Source organism: Octodon degus, unplaced genomic scaffold, assembly GCF_000260255.1.
Source record: "Octodon degus isolate 3935 unplaced genomic scaffold, OctDeg1.0 scaffold00058, whole genome shotgun sequence".
Taxonomy (NCBI): Eukaryota; Metazoa; Chordata; class Mammalia; order Rodentia; family Octodontidae; genus Octodon; species Octodon degus.
The window spans coordinates 1,633,873-1,651,923 of record NW_004524634.1 but is presented as its reverse complement, the minus strand read 5'-3'; the positions used below and the strand labels follow the sequence as shown (position 1 = coordinate 1,651,923).

Below are 18,051 nucleotides of genomic sequence, written 5' to 3'. Positions count from 1 at the left end.
TAAATAAATAAATAAATAAATAAATAAATATTTTTTAAAAAAGAAATACATGCAGAAAACATGTAGTGAGAAGCTGGGGAGATGGCCAGGAGCCGGGGAGATGGCTCAGTGGAATAAGCGCTTCCCTGGCAAGCACAAGGGTCTGAGCTCAATCCTTGGTTCCGCCAAAAAAAAACCCAAAACAAACATGTAGTGACATCTTAGACATTCTCAAAGGAGACTGCTATCAGGTTCTCATAGAAGCTGTAGTCCAGTACTGAAGAGGTACACCAAAGAAGGGAGAGAGTTTGATTATGTGATTAATGATTTGACTGCTGTTCCAATCTCATCATCTCCAGAAGATTCCACATGGGAGTTTCTCAGACTGATTCTTTTTTCTTTTTTCTTTTCTTTTCTTTTTTTTTTTTATTTTAGGGAAGGGTCTACATGTTGTTCAGGGTTTCACTACTAGATCAGACTCATAGTGATCTGCCTGTTTACAGCCTCCCAAGAGCTAGACTACACCACCATGCCCAGTCTCAATTGTCATCTCATCATACCCCAGGGACAGAGCCAACATAGCAGGCCCAGGGATCGAACCCTCAGCCCCTGCACCTGCTTGCAGAAATTACATAATTACCTGCTTTAATCCACTGAGCTATTTGGCCGGCACCTTACACTGATTCTTGACCTCTTGATGAAAATGCTGAAACAAGATGGGAAGTATTTTACACAGGGGAAATGTGTCAGTTTGACAGAAGCCCTGTTGCTCTATGAAGAACATCTTGGGCACCTGTATTGTCCTGTGTAATTCTCCAAGGAGATCATCTGTGTCCCTTCATACTTATAATTGTGAGTATTTTACACTTGGCAGATTGCCACAAGTTCAAGGCCTCCCTGCACTACATAGTGAGTCCAGGCCACCTTGGCCTAAATGGTGAGACCTTGTCTCAAAAACAAATCAACAAGAGGAGTTTTAGAAATTACATAATTAGCTGATAATTAAACATGCTCTTGAACGACCCATGGGCCAATGGAGAAATAAAAAAGGAAAACTTTTAACTTCTTGAAACAAATGAAAACCAGCACATGGCATACCATAGCCTATGTATGAGCACAGGTTATGACCTTAACACAGAAAAAGCAAAACTAACAAATACAGAACAGTAAATATCTACATCAAAATGAAAATAGAAAAGACTCCAAAACAAGTAACCCGATAATGAAACACTAGGACCTTAAAAAACAAGATAAAATCAAATCCAAAATTAGAAAAATGAAATAAAAAAAAGTCAGAACATAATTTTTTTTTTTTTGGTAGTACTAGGGATCAAACTCAGGACCTTGACTTGTCAGGCAAGCACTTATTCCACTGAGCTATCTCCCCAGCCTCCCAGAACATAGATTTTTTAAATGGAATTTTTTTAAGAGATCAATAAAATGAAGAGGTAGTTTTTAAAAAGATAAGCAATAACAGTATTTTTTTTTTGTGGTACCAGGGATTGAACTCAAGACCTTATGCTTGCCAGGCAAGCACTTATTCCATGGAGCTATCCCCTCAGCTAAAAAGATAAACAAATTAGACAAAGAGTTAGCTAGACTACACAAGAAAGAGAGCAGACATAAGTAAAATCAGAGATGAAAAAGAAGACTACTAGTACCACAAAAATAGAAAGTGTCATTAGTGACTATTAACAACTGTACAGGGGTGGGGGAAATGGCTCAGTGGAATAAGTGGCTCCCTGGCAAGTACAAGGGCATGAGTTCAAACCCCGGGTTCTGAAAAAAAAAAAAAAACTATACACCTACAGATTGGAAAAACTAGAACAAATGGATATATTTCCAGACACATAAAATGTACCCAAATAGAAGCCATAGGAAACTTGGACAGGATTATCTCAAATGACAAAGTTTCTGCACAAGTGAAGGAAACAAATGCAATGGAACAACCTGCACAATGGAAGAAAATATTTGCCAAGTATTCATCTGGAGAGGGATTAATACCCAGAATTTAAAGGAGACAAAAAAATCAAAAACAAGAAAAATTTTAAAATAAGTAAATAGATATTTCGCAGATAAAGATGTCTGAATGGATACCAAATGCCTTAATTACTTTTCTCTCATTGCTGAGACAAAACATCCAATACCCAAAGTTAGAGGAAAGGTTTCTTTATCTCATAGTTTGTAGAGATGAAATGCCATTATCAACTGGTCCCAAGGCAGTATGGTGCATGACAGGAGTCAGCCATTCATGGAGACCAAAGACATAAAAAGCAACAAGAGGGTAGAGGAGAGAGAGGAGACAGGGGAGATAGGAGAGAGAGAGAGACAGAGAGACAGAGAGAGACAGAGAGAGACAGAGAGAGAGACAGAGAGTGAGACAGAGAGAGAGACAGAGAGAGAGAGACAGAGAGAGAGAGAGACAGAGATTGAGGGACACTGGATTACAGGTACCAAAATGCAGTCTCATTGGAGTAGTAAATTCCAATACTCTATAGCACAGTAAGGTGAATATAGTTTATAATTCATTATACATTTTATAAAGAACTAGGAGAGGAGTTGGAACATTACCAGCACAAAGAAATGATAAATGTTTAAGGAGATGGAAATGACAATTACTCAGAGGTGGTCATTCCACACTGTAGACATGTGCTATATTATTACATTGTACTCCGTAAATATGTACAATTACTATATATCAATACAAGTTTAAAATGATTTTTAATTTAAAAATAAAATAAGTTTAACAAAAGGAAGATAAAATATATACTCAGAAAAGTATACATCCAGTAGAAAAGTATGAAGTTGAAATATAAGAAATAAAGCCATGCTGTTAAGTTGAGCTGTGGGGGACTCAGGTCAATAATTTCTGACATTGCCAGTTAAACAGAAGACCCAAGAAGCTATTATGGGCTACTGGACTCTTTTAGAATATTTTGCTGAGTTTACACACCTATAATATTCAATAACGGAACTTAGAAAAAATGGGGTATACCGATGAATGTCCATTTTGTATCTGTGTATTCAAAGTGGTTAGGATAGATATATAGTTGCATTGTCTTAATGAATAGAATGATTTGTTCTAATGGTGTTTGTAAATAGGATCACAAGTCCGCATCTTGTACAGCAATTAACCACTAAGACGAATATATGCAGTGTGTTATTGTTGAAACTGTACTTCCGATTTGATTTGAAACTGTCTCATTGCTGTTTATCAATAAAACTTTGAAAAAAAAAGAAAAAAGAAAAGTATACAAATACCTTTTGAAATAAGTAAAGAAAATCTAAATAAATGGAAAAATCATCACAAGACCATAATTAGAAGACTCAAAATTGTTAAAATGACAATATTCTCCAAGTTGAGATACAGACTGAAAGCAATACCTATATGAATCCCTGACAACTTCTTCATTAAAACTAACAAGGTAATTCCAAAATTTATATGAAATTTCCAGGGATCAAGAATAATCAAAGCAAAAAAAAAAAAAAAAAAAAGAATAATCAAAGCAATCTTGAAAAAGAACAAAATAGGAAGACACAATTTTTATTTCAAAATTTATTACCAAGAAATGTTGCTGAGTGTGGTGGTGCTCACCTGTAATCACAGCATGTGTGAGGCCGAAGGAGGAAAATCACCGTGAGTTTGAGGCCAGCCTGGGCTACATGGTGAGTTCAAAACCAGCCTCAGTTACAGCACTGTCCTGCTACAATGTTGTATATGGTTAGATTTCTAAATTTCTGTGTAAAAATGTGTGATCGTTTATTTCTATTTTTTTTTCACATTCTATAGGGATTTAAAGTTTAGCATATCAATGATTGATGGAAAATACCTGGTCCATGTTATGTCTAAGGCGTCTGATATTCAGACAGATAGTGATGTTAAGTTCAGCCTAAATTACAAAGCAAAATCCTGCCTCAAAAATCAAGGGAGGGGCATGGAGGGAAGTTCCGAGACAAAGGGAGCACCGCTGCCTCTGCCGCCCAATGCGGCTACTCGGGGCTGCAAGGGACTTTGAATATGTCGGGGATCGCCCTCAGCAGACTTGCCCAGCAGAGAAAAGCTTGGAGAAAAGACCACCCGTTTGGCTTTGTGGCTGTCCCTACCAAGAATCCCAGTGGAACAATGAACCTGATGAACTGGGAGGGCTCCAGCCCAGGGAAGAAGGGGGTTCCCGGGATGAAGGTTTGTTCAAGCTGCGGACGCTTTTCAAAGATGCTTTTCCATCCTCACCACCAAAATGTAAATTTGAGCCACCGCTCTTCCACCGGAATGTGTACCCCTTGGACATAGTGTGACTGTCCATCCTGGAGGAGGATAAAGACTGGAGGCCAGCCATCATGATGGAACAGATCTTATTAGGAACACAGGAACTTCTAAGTGAACCAAATATCCAAGACCCAGCTGAGCAGAGGCCTACACGATCTACTGCCAAAACAGAGTGGAATATCAGAAAAGGGTTGAGCACAAATGAGAAGTTTGCACCCTCCTAAGCAGCGGCCTTAGGGCTCTGCACAAAGGAAGGGATTGGTTTGGCAAGAACTCGTTTACACTTTTTGCAAATCTAGAGTCGCTCCTAGGATCACTAGTCACCTGGGAGGGCTGGACGGGCGCCACTGGCATAGTTTTCATCCGCTGAATCACCCCGTTTTCATACAGGGTCTCTTCGTTCAGTCTTCTGTATTTTGAACTGTTTTGTATACTTGGGTACGTCCCCTAGGAGCTAGTCCTGTGCTCTTGGAGGCAGGATGCTTCCCACTGCTCAGAGCTGTCCACAGCCTCTAGTTGGCTATGCATGAAGAAAGTCACTTGCCCCTCCCACCTCTCCTCCGGTCTTCTCAGAACCTAGGCTGCGTTGCTTGCTTGTGAGCCTCAAATCCAAAGCCAGCTAGTGTCTCTATTTTGCATCACTTCCTTTTTGTTTATATGGTGTTTTGTCTGTTTTGCTGTGTAGCGTAAATAAACTGTTTATTAAAAAAAAAATCGGGAAAAAAAGAGAAAGGTTAATCAAGACAGTGTGGCATTAGCACAATAATACAAAAATATCATCTAAATAATAGATCAGTAGTACAGAACTGAAAGTCCAAAAATAAAGCCATACATGTATGGATAAATGATCTGTTTTGCTAAGACAACTTCATTGGAAAGAAAATTCTTTTTCAACAAATAGGGATGGGTTAACTGGTTAGTCACCTGCAAAAGAATGAAGTTGGACCCTTATCTCATACTATATATAACTCAAGATTATACGTCTAAAAGTGAAAATTATACAACTTGTAAGAGAAAACATCAAAGTAAGTTTAGAAGCTTTTTTTTTTTCTTGTCTTTAGGACAGGGTCTACAAGGTCTCACTATGTAGATCGGACTCATAGTGATTCCTGTTTTCAGCCTCCCAAGCACTGGGATAACATGCACGTGCCACCACACCCAGTGTTAATCGCCGTGTCAGTACGCCCCAAGGGCAGGGCCAGCATGCCACACTGGGGATCAAACCTTGGCCGCTGCACTCTGCGGAAACAGATGCTTTAGGCCGACCCCATCGAAGTATATTTTATTTGCTTGGGTTAAGCTTCAGTTTTTAAATGCAGGACCAAAGAAAAAAATAGGTACATTGGATTTCATCAAAAATCAAAGAATCCCGATTTTGGCCTTTGTATTTAGGAATTTTTTCAAAAAGATCTCCTAGTTGGAAGGTTTTACTAATCTATTGCTCTATTGATACTATCATGTTCTTTATGGATTTATACATTTTGATAAATATAGCTTTATATATTTTAATAAATGGTTGGCAAATTCATCCACAAAAAAAAAAAAAAAAATCAAAGAATACCGGCGGTACAATGAACCCGATGAACTGGGATTGCATTATCTAATTAATAAGAGACAAGTATCTAAAATAAAAAAACTTCTAATGCAACAGGAAAAATAACAAGTGTATTCCAATTTTAAAATGAGAAAAGGACTCGAACAGACACCCAAAGATATAAAAGTAATCAACAAGCCTATGAGAAGAGGCTCAAAATCACAATAAGATACCATTTTTTCTCACTGGCAAGGCTAAAATTTAAAAATCAGATAATAACAACAGTTGACAAGGATGAGGAGAAATCAGAACCCTTGTACATTGCTGGTGGGAACATAAAACAATTCAACCAATTTGGTTTTTTGTTTGTTTGTTTTTAATGTATTTGGTTGTTGCAGATTCTAACTATGCAGCTCAGACTCATAGTGATCCTCCTGCTTTCAGCCTCCCCAGTGCCAAGATTACAAAGGGGTGCTGGCACGGCATGTGGAGCCAGGGATTGAACCTCAATCCCTGAATTTGCCTAAACTTGCCTAAGCAGGCACTTTAGTCTGCCGAGTTCAGCCACTTTGAAAACAGTTTGTCACTTCCTCAAATGAAAATGAAAGAGGGCCGGGGAGATGGCTCAGTGGAATAAGTGCTTCCTTGGCAAACACAAGGGCCTGAGTTCAATCCCCAGTTCCACAAAAAATAAATAAATAAATAAAAATAACTTCAAAAGAAGAAAGGAAAATATAAAGTCATTTATAGTGAAAGAAAGCTGAAGTAGCAGCAATAAACCTATAAATCCAGAGTTCTCTTGTCACTCCTATAGCAAGGCCATCTAAAAAATAAACAGTACCTTACACTAAAAAAAAAGAAGAAGAAAGAAAGAAAGAAAGAAAGAAAGAAAGAAAGAAAGAAAGAAAGAAGAAAGAAAATGAAAGCAGAGCACAGGAAGAGCTCCAGCAAGAGATACACCCTCCAAAGTCATGCCCCCAGAGACCCACCTCCCAACAGCACATTTAGCTACGAACATCAGAGGATTAATTGACTAGTCAGATTAATCACCTCTCCAGGCATCTCTTAGCCAATCAAGTTCATGGTTAAAATTGGCTGGCACACTGCACAATTTGGTGAGCATACAAAAACTGCTAAGTTGTTCACAGGGGTTAACTTAAGGTATGTAAAATCTAACTCAATAAAGCTATTTCAAAAACAAACAAAAAAGACAACTAAACATTGCATTGTGGAAAAAGAAGAAGAAATCAAAATATTATTGAAGTATCACAGTCAACTAAGCCTGGCATGGTAGTGTACACCTGTAATCTCAGCACTCTAGAGGCTGAGGTAAAAGGCTCACCTCAAGGTCAAGGCCAGCCTGGGCAACACAGTGAGTTCAAGGCCAGCCCGAACTACATAGTGAAAACCTGTTTCAAAAGAAGAAGAAGAAAAAAAAAAAAAGACTGGAATTTTAATTGTTCTTGTCCCGACACAAATATGCATTTGTTGGAAATACTGTTAAACATCTTGAAGATAAGTTTCAAAACATACAGCAAGAAATGTAGAAACAGATAATTTGTGATTTTTGCTTGTAACTGAAAGCACAGAAATAAATGATATCACATTCATTGAATCCAATGGGCATTGTTGGGGTTGGTTTTTTTTTTATTTTTTACTTTTTTATATATTTGGTACAGGGTCTCACTGCACAGCTCAGACTCATAGTGACCATCCTGTTTTTCAGCCTCTCTAGCGCTGGTATCACAAGCATGCACCACCACTCCAGGACTCAATGGCCAGCTCAGCAGGTCCGGGGGGCAGGCTGGAGCAGCGTGTGGTGCTGGGAATTGAACCCTGGTCCCTGCACTTGCCTAAGCAGGGGCTTAGTCTGCTGATCTATCTCGTTGGCCCTTTGTTGGTTTTTTTTAATATAAGCAAAAAGTTTGTGGACATATGACTGTTGTCAGAGACAATATCAGGGAATAAATTATTCTACACTGAGAACATTCTTGAAACTTAAAATAGACAGGCTATAATTAGTCATGTAAATACAAGCAGTGCTGTTGTGATGCTGATATCAACATAGTACTTTTTATGAAACAGTTTCATGGTGGCATCATTCAGCAAGGAAACAAAATTTAAATTCATTGTGTCATTCACCAAGAATCTCTTTGTTGCTAAAACACTAAAAAGAGAATACTTGATGAACGTAGTAATTAACCTACGTGCTTAATTCCCACCCTAGCTTGACCCAGACAGTTCCATGAGCAATGAACTGTCTGTCCCATACAGAGTGTGTAGCCTCCTCTTTACATTTCATTGATCAGAATTGAGTTATATGACCACCGAAGCTGCAATGGGGTACAGGAAATTGAGTAACTAGACAAGAACATAATTGTCTTAATGGCTTCAATTACAAGCTATCATCTTGTTTCCATTTTAAAAATTAGGTTTCTATTCCTAAAGAGTATGAACAATTTGGATATTGGTAGATAATTAAGAGTATCTACCATAGCGTACATTTTATAAGATATTGTAGATCAGTTTCCAAGTAAATCATAGTATTTCATGCTTATGCCACAGACTGGACACTTTCTGTCTCAGTGTCCACCCTAGTCACACTAAGACTTTTTTCATTTTCAATGAGCTGATGAATGAACAAGTAAATCAGTAACAGATTAATTTATATTTTCCTAACCATAAAGTTGAGAATCTTTTAACAATAATTAGCCATTTGGATTTCCTCTTCTCTGAATTGCTATTCATATTTTTCATTCATTTTTAATTGGATTGTTTTATTTTCATTATAACTTGTAGAATCTTTTTATGTGATATTAACTATTTGTCATTAGTATCATAAATACTTTCCTGATCTCTTGTTGTCTTTGACTTCATTTTGATGTTTCTACCACATTAAAAAACGTTATGTATGTTATTAATCTTGTCTAGCTTTTGTTTAATTGTTTCTAAGCTTTGTTTCATTTAAGAAATTCTTGCTCTTCTCCTGTGGTGAATTCTAAGTCACTCTACAGCTCAAAAGCTTGACTCCAAAAATTTGACTAAGTGTTCAAACATCACAGAGAGAGCAGGAAGACCATTGCTCAGTCCCATTTATAAGTGTTTTAAAGTCCTAAATAAAAATTTTAATTCAAGTAAAATGTATAATAATCCATTAGGCTGATTCCAGGGCTTCAAGGATGAAGGACAGCTAAAAATATATACCGTAAGAAGTCGTGGTCACAGGTGTGGGCCTGTGATTAAGTCCAAGACCATTTTGGGTCTTGGGCAGATGACTTAACTTCTCTGGGCCTCAGTTTCTTCATGGAAAGATGAAGCTATTAATCATATCCATCTCAGGGAGATTTTTACGCCACCTAAATGCTCTTAGTCCACAATGGTCACAAGGTAAATGCTCAATAAATAGCTATTGCATTAACTATTATTAGTAACACAAACAATCTGTGTTTTATACATCTGCTTATTTTGTTACCTTCAAACTCATTGACCCCTTGAAGTTGTGTTATATATACATAGTGCAAGATCTCACATAACACATACTGTGGATGGTCTCTGAAACTGGTTCCCACTGCTATGTCAAGTGGTTCCTTGACATTAAGGAGAGATGAGGGGAGCCAAGTATTCCCAGGAGAGTTGGGCCAGCCAGGTGTCATCATGCCATCTGCCTGGGAAACACATCCAGATCTGCACCAAGCAACGCAGCAGACATTGTGCAAGGCCTAGGAACACGCCCTTAGGGAGACTCACATAGTCACAAAGCAGGTATAGTGTGTCTGCCAGCGTCTCCGCCCCCAAACAGAGGGCAGTGAGAGGTGACAGACAGAAAGATGAGGCTCAGAGGCAGCATGACAGTCTCCCTCCCGAGGTATTCCTGCAGGCCCTCTCTCTGAATCCCTTCCAGCCAGCCTGTAGGTGCCTGGCCTACAGGGCACAGCCTAAGGGCTCAAGAGAGCTGGCTGCTGACTGCTGGGAATGGATGCTCTGGGGATCCTGGGTGGTTCTGATGGGATGGGCCATGGCTTTATCTGAATCCTTCTTGCACCCCAGCCAGGGCACCTGAGAGTGAGGTTAGCAAGACACAAGTACAGAAGATTCCAACTCATACCCAGAGCCCAGAAGGAACACAGAAGCATTCATGGCTTCTATCCCAATAGGGTTCAATATTTATTGGATTAAAATCTCTTTAAAAGAATCACAGTCAGGGATTAGCAGGCTTGACAATTTGATCTGAATTCCCCTTAAAGATCTAGCCTTAAACTTTGAAAAAAAAAAAAAAGATCTAGCCTTGTTGTTCTCCCTAAATTTCTCTCTCTGTGGAGTCTAACACACCCCCATGGTGTCTCCAGGCGTGAGACAAAAACAGTGTACTGCTATCATGTGATAGGTGACACATATATAGGCAAAGTGAGATGTACAAAAGGGTTTTATTCCAATAAAATTGGCACGTTAGTTACATGACTCCCATACTAGACTTGGGCCCCCACACTAGACTCAGATAATGTTACTGAAAAGCAAGTTTTCAGAGAGCTTTTAACAAGCTGGGAAATACAGTCTACATCAGGAGACAAGGTAAATGACTGTAAAGAAAAATATAAAATGAGTGCTATTTTGATAAAAGGATTGGGAGTGATTTTCTTTCTGTCTTTTTGTCTTGTTTGTTAGTTTGTCTGCTAGTGAGGCCTGAATCCAGAGCCTCCTACATGCTCGACAAGAGTTCTACCACTGAACTACATCTTCAGCCCTTTTTAAATTTTTATTCTAAAGTGATGTCTCACTAAGTTTTCCAAGCTAGCCTGGGAATTGGAATCCTTTAGCCTCAGTCTCCCAAGTAACTGACGTTACAAGACTGTGCCACCCCACCCAACTTAATGTATGCTCCTTAATTTCATTATGATGTTTATAGCCTGGGCCAGAATTCCGTATCTATTCATTCAAAGCCCAAGCTCTGGCCCATACTATAGGACCTTCTCCACCCAGTCTGCAGTCCTAGCTACAAAGGCCTCTGTCCTCAGGTTCTACTTACAGATGTGTATCTTTATAACCTGCATGTGCTAGCAAGCAAAAGACTATAATTTTAAAAATTTATCTTTAGGTAGAAGAGGATTGGGGACATGTAAGGAAGCAGTGTCCACAGAGATATACACCAAGGTCAGCACAGTTGCATGAAATAATAGAGTAAAGGCCACTGAAATACACCCTGAACAGAACCATCAACAGGGGGAAACACAGAAAATGGGAAAGCTAGAATAAGAGGTGAAGCTGCCCGTCAGCCCTGGTTAGTCCTCCCAGCACAGGTCCAGCGACACTATTATCTGCAGCAGTGTCCCCATGAGGACATGGCCTAGAATCTGTGGTAATGACAGCAAACAGATCCCTAGATCATGGGTATAGGTTCCAGTGAGGTCCAGAGAGTCATATGAAATGCACAAAACTTTTAGAGGAAGAAGGCAGGACGGAGGCCACAAATGAACACTTGCTCCAGCGCTTTTGTCCACTCTGAGGCGGAGCTACCAAGTCCCTGTCTCTCCAGCACTGGCCCTGTGGAACAAGTGCTAAAGACAAATTCAGAGGTTCAGGAGAGTCGGGACTGCGGCCAAGGAGGGTAGCTAGAAACAACTTGCATCAGTTAAGAAAACATCCTCCCTAACCCCAGATGGCACTCAAATCATAGGGACTTGGGCAAGATGAGATAAGAGGGCTGGGCATTCCAGAGATGGAGTAAGAATTACTCCATGTTCCATAAGTTTCCGTCTGGCTGAGAACTCCAGGCTGAACCTCACTGGAAGAAGCAAGGTAACTTCCTCACCACAGATCCACAAAACAACAGAAGTGGACTCAGCCACTGTGTAGATCTTCACACCTCCTTCACTCCTAAACTGGATGGGGTGTGGGAGGGATATGTGTAAGTAACTGTGTATGGGTGTTGACTATTGTTTTAATTTCTACATTGATTTACACTAATCTGTTGGGTGCTCCTTCACTCAGAGTTGCTTTCCAAATCTTCCAACATTGGGTTACTGCTAGTTCATTAATTGATTCCAATATCCTGTAAGCCCCCCATCATTCTCATTCATGTCTCCTTTCCTTCTTTCTCTCTGCCCCCACACATATCTTCTCAAACCTCCTCCTCTCCCTCCCTACTTCTGTTCTGGCATAAAAATAATATCATCAAAACCTATTTTTCGTTTCATTTTATTTTTCTTTTTTCTTCTCCTATTTCCCAGGCTATTGTGTCACTACTCCTCCTCCATCTTCCTGAGTTACTGAGTCTTAAACAAGTTTTAAGTTATGTGTTGGTATATTACTGGTTCTTTTGGATACTAATATTATTAATATTACTTTCTCCTCGAAAGGCAATAACACAGATTTATTGAGTAGGTGCCTATACACTGAATCATACCCAAAGCCAATGGCACATCACAGGGAGAAATCCACTTACTAAAGATATCTATACTATAGTGGCAGGGACTTCTATCTCAGCCTTTTTATGACATTCGACACAACACCCAAGAACCATAAGAAAACAAGCAACAAAATGTTCATAAGACCCATAAAATGAATCTCATATACCCTGAAGTAGATGAATTTCCAGGTATTAAAATAAGAAACAAGAAGCTGAATGAATCAGTCACTAAGATGAGCTTAAAGAAAATACAAATAGGCAGCTGAATGGCTTAAGGAGTACCATCCCAGATAAGAATTAGATGTTTAAAAAAAAATCAAGTAGAAATTCTGGAAATGAAAAACTCAGTTGAAAATTTGGGCAGTAGGCAAGATCAATCAAAAGATACAACATCAGGTTTTGAAGACAAGGTTGACATTCTAAAACATTTTCTTGGTAATACTGAAGAAATGAGACAATCAAAAGATGATTCAAGAGTTCCTAGATGATTTTAACAGAAAACTCCTAAAGACCATTGAACTTGAGGAATGGATGTAGGCAGAGAGTAAGAGCATAAAAAATTTGCTCATTGCAGAAAATTTCTTCTTTCTCAGGAATGAGAGGGATACCCAGATATATGAGGCATTTAAGACCCAAACAGACATGACCAGAAAAGAACCTCTGTCTGATACAGCATAGTCAAAACTCCAAAGATTCAGAACAAAGAGAATTCTAGGAGCTGCTAAAGAAAAGCAGATTTCTCAGTACAAACCTTAAAGGACAAGAAAGTTGATAATGCTTTTTGAGTCCTAAAAGAAAATAATTACCAACCCACATTACTAGATACTACAAAATTATCCTTCAAAATGATGAACAAATAAAGGCCTTTCATGATTAAAAAGGAAAGAAATTCCCTGTTGTCTAACCTAAGATCTTTTTTTCTCTAGCAATGAGTAAAGGTAGAAGACATATCATGGAAGATAAAATAAAATTGGCCAATAACATATGGTCAATTTCACTGGCAATGGCACATAAATTAAAATAGCAGTATAGCATTTCTCACCCACCAGATAAGTAAGGATATAAAACATTATTAGCATCAGTATTATTGAGGCAAACTCTATTGGTAGGAATAAAATTTGGAACAAATTTAAAGAGATGGCAGATAATCTGACAGTTGTATACAACCTTAAAGCTTTTTATGTTATCATATAATATTCCACTTTTTAAAATATTTATTCATGGGGGCCTGCCCCTTAGCTCAGTTGTTTAAGTGGCTGCTTCAAAAAAATCACTCAGGCTCAAGTTGCTGTGATTCGATCCCCACAACTCAAGCCAGTCAAACCTGCCCTGCCGGCATCCGGAGGGAAAAAAAAAATTATTCATTTATTCATTTATTTGGTACAGGGTCTTACTATAGAGCTCAGACTCATAGTGATCCAACTGGCTCAGCCTCCCTAGCATTGGGATTACAGGCGTGCACCACCACACCCGGTTTCAGTGGCCAGCACCGAGCGGGGCCAGCACTGCATGGGGTACAAGGGATCGAAACCGGGTCATTGTGCTTGCCAGGCAGGTGCTTAGACCGCCGAGTTATCTCCCAGGCCCAATATTCCACTTTTATGAATCTATTTTTCATATACTTCAGCACAAGTGTGAAAAGAGACAAGTAAAGGAGTTGCAGCATTGTTTCTAATGGGGAGAAAATGATGACAATGTAAAAACCCATGTATAAGTTTCAAACACCAAGTGAAATTCTATGCAGCCATTAAAAAATAATGGATATCTCTACTTTAAGATATGATGTATTAGAGTAGGAATGATATCTAGGATGTATTCAAATGGAAGCAAATTTCAAAATTACGAGTAACACAGGGGTCCATTTTTATTAATCTGTTGTGCACATATGTAGGACCATAAAAACAGACACAATGAGAGCAAACATACGGGGAGAAAACATTGTAGAACTATGGTTCTCAAGGTGAGGTTTCTGATCCAGCAGTATCAGTGCCATCAGGGAGTTGAGTAGAAATGGAGTTCTCTGGCTGCACCCAGGCCTGCTGCAGCAAACCCCTGGGAGTGGGCCCCAGCAGTCTGTTTCAGTACATACTCCACGTGGGTCTAAAATTCAAGAAAATGTGTGAATCAATGTTCTAGAAAGAGCATTTGTACATGACCTATAATGAACATAGTGATCGTTAAGTACTAGAAGCATGTAGTGATAAAAATAACTTTTAAAGGAAAGGGCATTTATCTGGTGGTAAGGAAAAAACATCACTTAGGGGGAAATTTCTAGTCATTTAATCTCTTTTACGCTATAGAAAAATATTAATTCTTTTGGTGAGATTCCTCAAGGCATATACATATCATATTGGGTTGTGGAACTTAGTTCACTCAACTTTGGGCTCCACTTGAATCACATCCAACATGGAAAAATTCAGGTTTATGAAGCAAGTAACATAAGCAGATACTGTATTGAAAATCTTATACAAGGAACACACACATTAGAAATTGAACCTGACTCAAGTGGAGGGAAGAATTCCCTCTCTGAAGCTTGGTTGCTTGTCTGTAATTGAGGATGACAACAGCCACCTTGCCCTTAACAGGTTACGAGGAGAGCAGGTGACACACTAGAAAGCATGCTACTGTCTTAGTCATATTACCAACATTTTTTAAAACATCAAAGTGCCTTCAAATCATTCCAATTTTCAAAAACATTATTGCATAAAACTAGCCCAAAAAGATCCTTTTCATAGAAACAGAGACCTGAGAGCCATGGCACATGCTTGCCTGGATCACTTTCATAAGACAAATGTAGATCCTTCCCTGGGCCAGTGAATAAGTGCAAGTGATCTCTTTCCACCTATTCCCAGGCCCTCCCATTGCCCATTGCCTCCAGCCTGCTTTGTGCCCAGTGTCTCTTTTATGGCCTGTGAAAAGCCTTCTCCTGGCAGCCCTACCTCCCTGTCCTCAGACAACAAAGCCGGCTTTTCTGTTTGCACACAGTGTATGTTGCTTTCTTAATCTATGAGAAAACGTGAAGCAGAAGAACAATAATGTGCTACTTCTTTCTCCTCCAATAAAAGAGTTATGAAACAGAGGCCTGGGGCAAAAGCAGGCTCCCTGTCATGTATTTTGACAAAGAAATCATTTCTGTAAGCACAGTCCCCAGGCAGAAGGCAGTAAACAAACCTGTGCAGCTCACATCATGGATAGGAGGCTCTTCCTCTTCCCAAGTGATCCTGGTCTCAGGACCCAGGTAGGTGTCCAAAGTAGCAAGCAGAACTCCAAACCCACTCCGAGGGTGGAGGGGTAAAGAAGCTCCTCCTGGAGCTGGCCCAGGCTCTATCCCACCAGCCTTCCAAGAGTCTCCACCCAGGTCCAGGGAAGCAGTTGGGGAAAATACAGGTGGGTTCTGTTTTCCCCTCAGCAATATTAATTTGATGGGTCTGCAGAGAGGCCCAGAAATTTAAGCTTAAGTTTCTCTGGGGGATGTTGATAGCAGACTAATTTAGAAATCTGTTTTAGAAACAACTAAGACATTCCTCCTTCTTGGCCTTTGTTTTGCTTTTCACAGACACCCTAAGGGAGCCCATACCAGTACGAGACAGATTACTGCAGTGCCCCCACCTTATCCATGGACGATACATCCTAAGATCCCCAGTGGGCATCCAAACCCATGAACAGCACCAAATCCTATATATACTATACTTTTTCCTACACACATACCTAAGATGAAATTTAACTTATAAATTAGAGATGGTGAGAGATTAACAAGAATAATAAAATAGAATCGTCTTAATGTACTATAGTAAGAGTTTTGTTGCTGGGGACATAGCTCAGTGGCATAAGTGCCTGCCTGGCAAGTGTAAGGTCCTGAGTTCAATCTCCAGTATCAAAGGAAAGAGTTATGTTAATGTAGACTCCTCTCAGCATATCTTACTCTGCTGTCTGTATTCCCCTTCCCCGTGAGGAAGTGAAAGGACACGATGCCTACCTGATGCAATGAAATGAAGACAAGGATGCAGACAATGTGGCGTAGGCTCTGATGATATAGCAGGAGGAGGATTGTGGAGTTCACTTGGCCAAGGGTTACTGAAAGCATGGAAAGTGAAACTACAAAGGGGTCATCGGGGAAATCACCATGTTCCCTCAGCACTTCTCTCTAACCCCTAAATATGAGATGTCCCCCAAAGACTCCAATTCAGGGGTTGATCCCCAATACAGCAAAGTTCAGAGGTGGAGTCCAGAGAAGTGATTAGATCATGAGGATGCTGACCTCGTGGGTGGACTGACCCCCTGATGAGTTCATAGTGGAATGTGGTGCTGGTAGGTGGCTTAGGCTAAGGATGAGTTCATAGTGGAATGGGCCCCTGGGGGTGAGGCCCCCTGGAGGAAGTGGGGCCCTGGAGCTGTGGCCTTCAGCCTACATGCTGTCCCCAGCCTCTTTGTTCCTTTCTGTCTCTTGCCCTCTCTGCTTCTCACCTGCCATTAAATAACAAGCTTTCCTTCAAAATGCCCTTCTGTCATGATATTTCTGTCTTGGAGCCAGCTAATGAGGTACTGAAACCTCTGAAGCTGTTAAGTTAAAACAAATCTTTCCTCTTTAAATTGTATATATCATATATTTTGTAAGGCTAACTACAATGTAAGGCTAGCTAGCACAAGCCTCCGAATGGGAATACAGGTCAGATCAACTGATCCACCTCTAAACTTTGCCAGTCCACACTCCTAGGAGGCTGATTTGAACATTTAAGCCTCAGTTTCCCCTACCGTCATATGTAAGTAACAATTACTGCATAGGCTACCTGGGTGGGATAGAGAGCAGGTTTGCAGAAGCACGTGGCACATGCAAAGCATCAGCAGGGGCTACTGTGGCTATTCTGAGGTCTTTTTCAGAGCACCTTCCCAGGTGTTCTCAGCCAGCAACTGGCCTGTTAGGGACACCTCAGTGACCAGCAGTTTGGTTCATATACTGTCATTCCTCTGCATGCAAGAAGGGAGCATGAGGCCCAGCCAGCAGGCCCGTGGCTGTGGGAGCGTGTGCTCGGACGGAGTGACCAGCAACTCACATGGCCAGTCTTGGCCCCAGTTAAGAGGTCCTTTCAGGAAAGTGTGCCAATACCAAAGTAAAACCAGGCTGCAGCCAAGGTAGGAGGGTGCTGCGTGGGGACAGATTCATAAACTGCCACTGTTCCAGTAACTGACCCTTACCTACAAAATAATTTTGTTTTACTTATTAAACTAAAGAATTTTTCAGCTTTCACTAAAAAGTTCTGTTACTATTTTCAATGAGAAACATGTGCTCGGATGTGCTTCATTGCATTTTTAGAATCTTGCTTAACTTGTTTTGATACAATATTTCCAAGATGTGCTCTAAAGTGAGCTTCTGTCAATACTCAGCTTGATGGATCATTGCTGGAAAAGGCACCCCCAGAGATTGGTGAATCCACATGGGGAAAGTGGGTGCTGACCTGCGGCTTGCAAACTGATGCACCCATCATAAAATGCAGCTGGCAAATTTACTCCTGGTACCCATTGTTCCAACAAATGAGTTAGAAGGTGTTAATTTTAAGTTATTAGCTAATGGGTTTGAAATTCTCCAAGATTTTGAAATAGTGAGAAAAGCATATTCCTAGTGATCAGATCCAGGCTTTTTTTTTTTTTTTTTTTTTTTTATTTCTTTCTGTGACTCCAAGGCCACAGCCTCGAAGGAATAAAATGCTTATTGTTTTTAAAATGTCTCTTAGAGAGCACACACTTCTAAAGGGCCAGCTGTGGTCACGGAAACAAGCAATATGCTCAGAGTCCTCCTATTTATAAGAGGAAACTGCCTAACTTGTTCTTAAGTATCTTGCCACGAGATAACCAATCAACCAATCTCTGATG

General features: G+C 40.0%; 2 pseudogenes; both read left to right on the top strand.

The window, feature by feature from the left end:
* The window catches only part of LOC101591133, a 3,566-nt pseudogene extending 2,364 nt beyond the window's left edge, over positions 1 to 1,202 (top strand).
* A 2,795-nt stretch (positions 1,203 to 3,997) lies between these two features.
* LOC101590734 lies at positions 3,998 to 4,451 on the top strand (annotated as a pseudogene).
* The last annotated feature ends 13,600 nt before the right edge of the window (positions 4,452 to 18,051 follow it).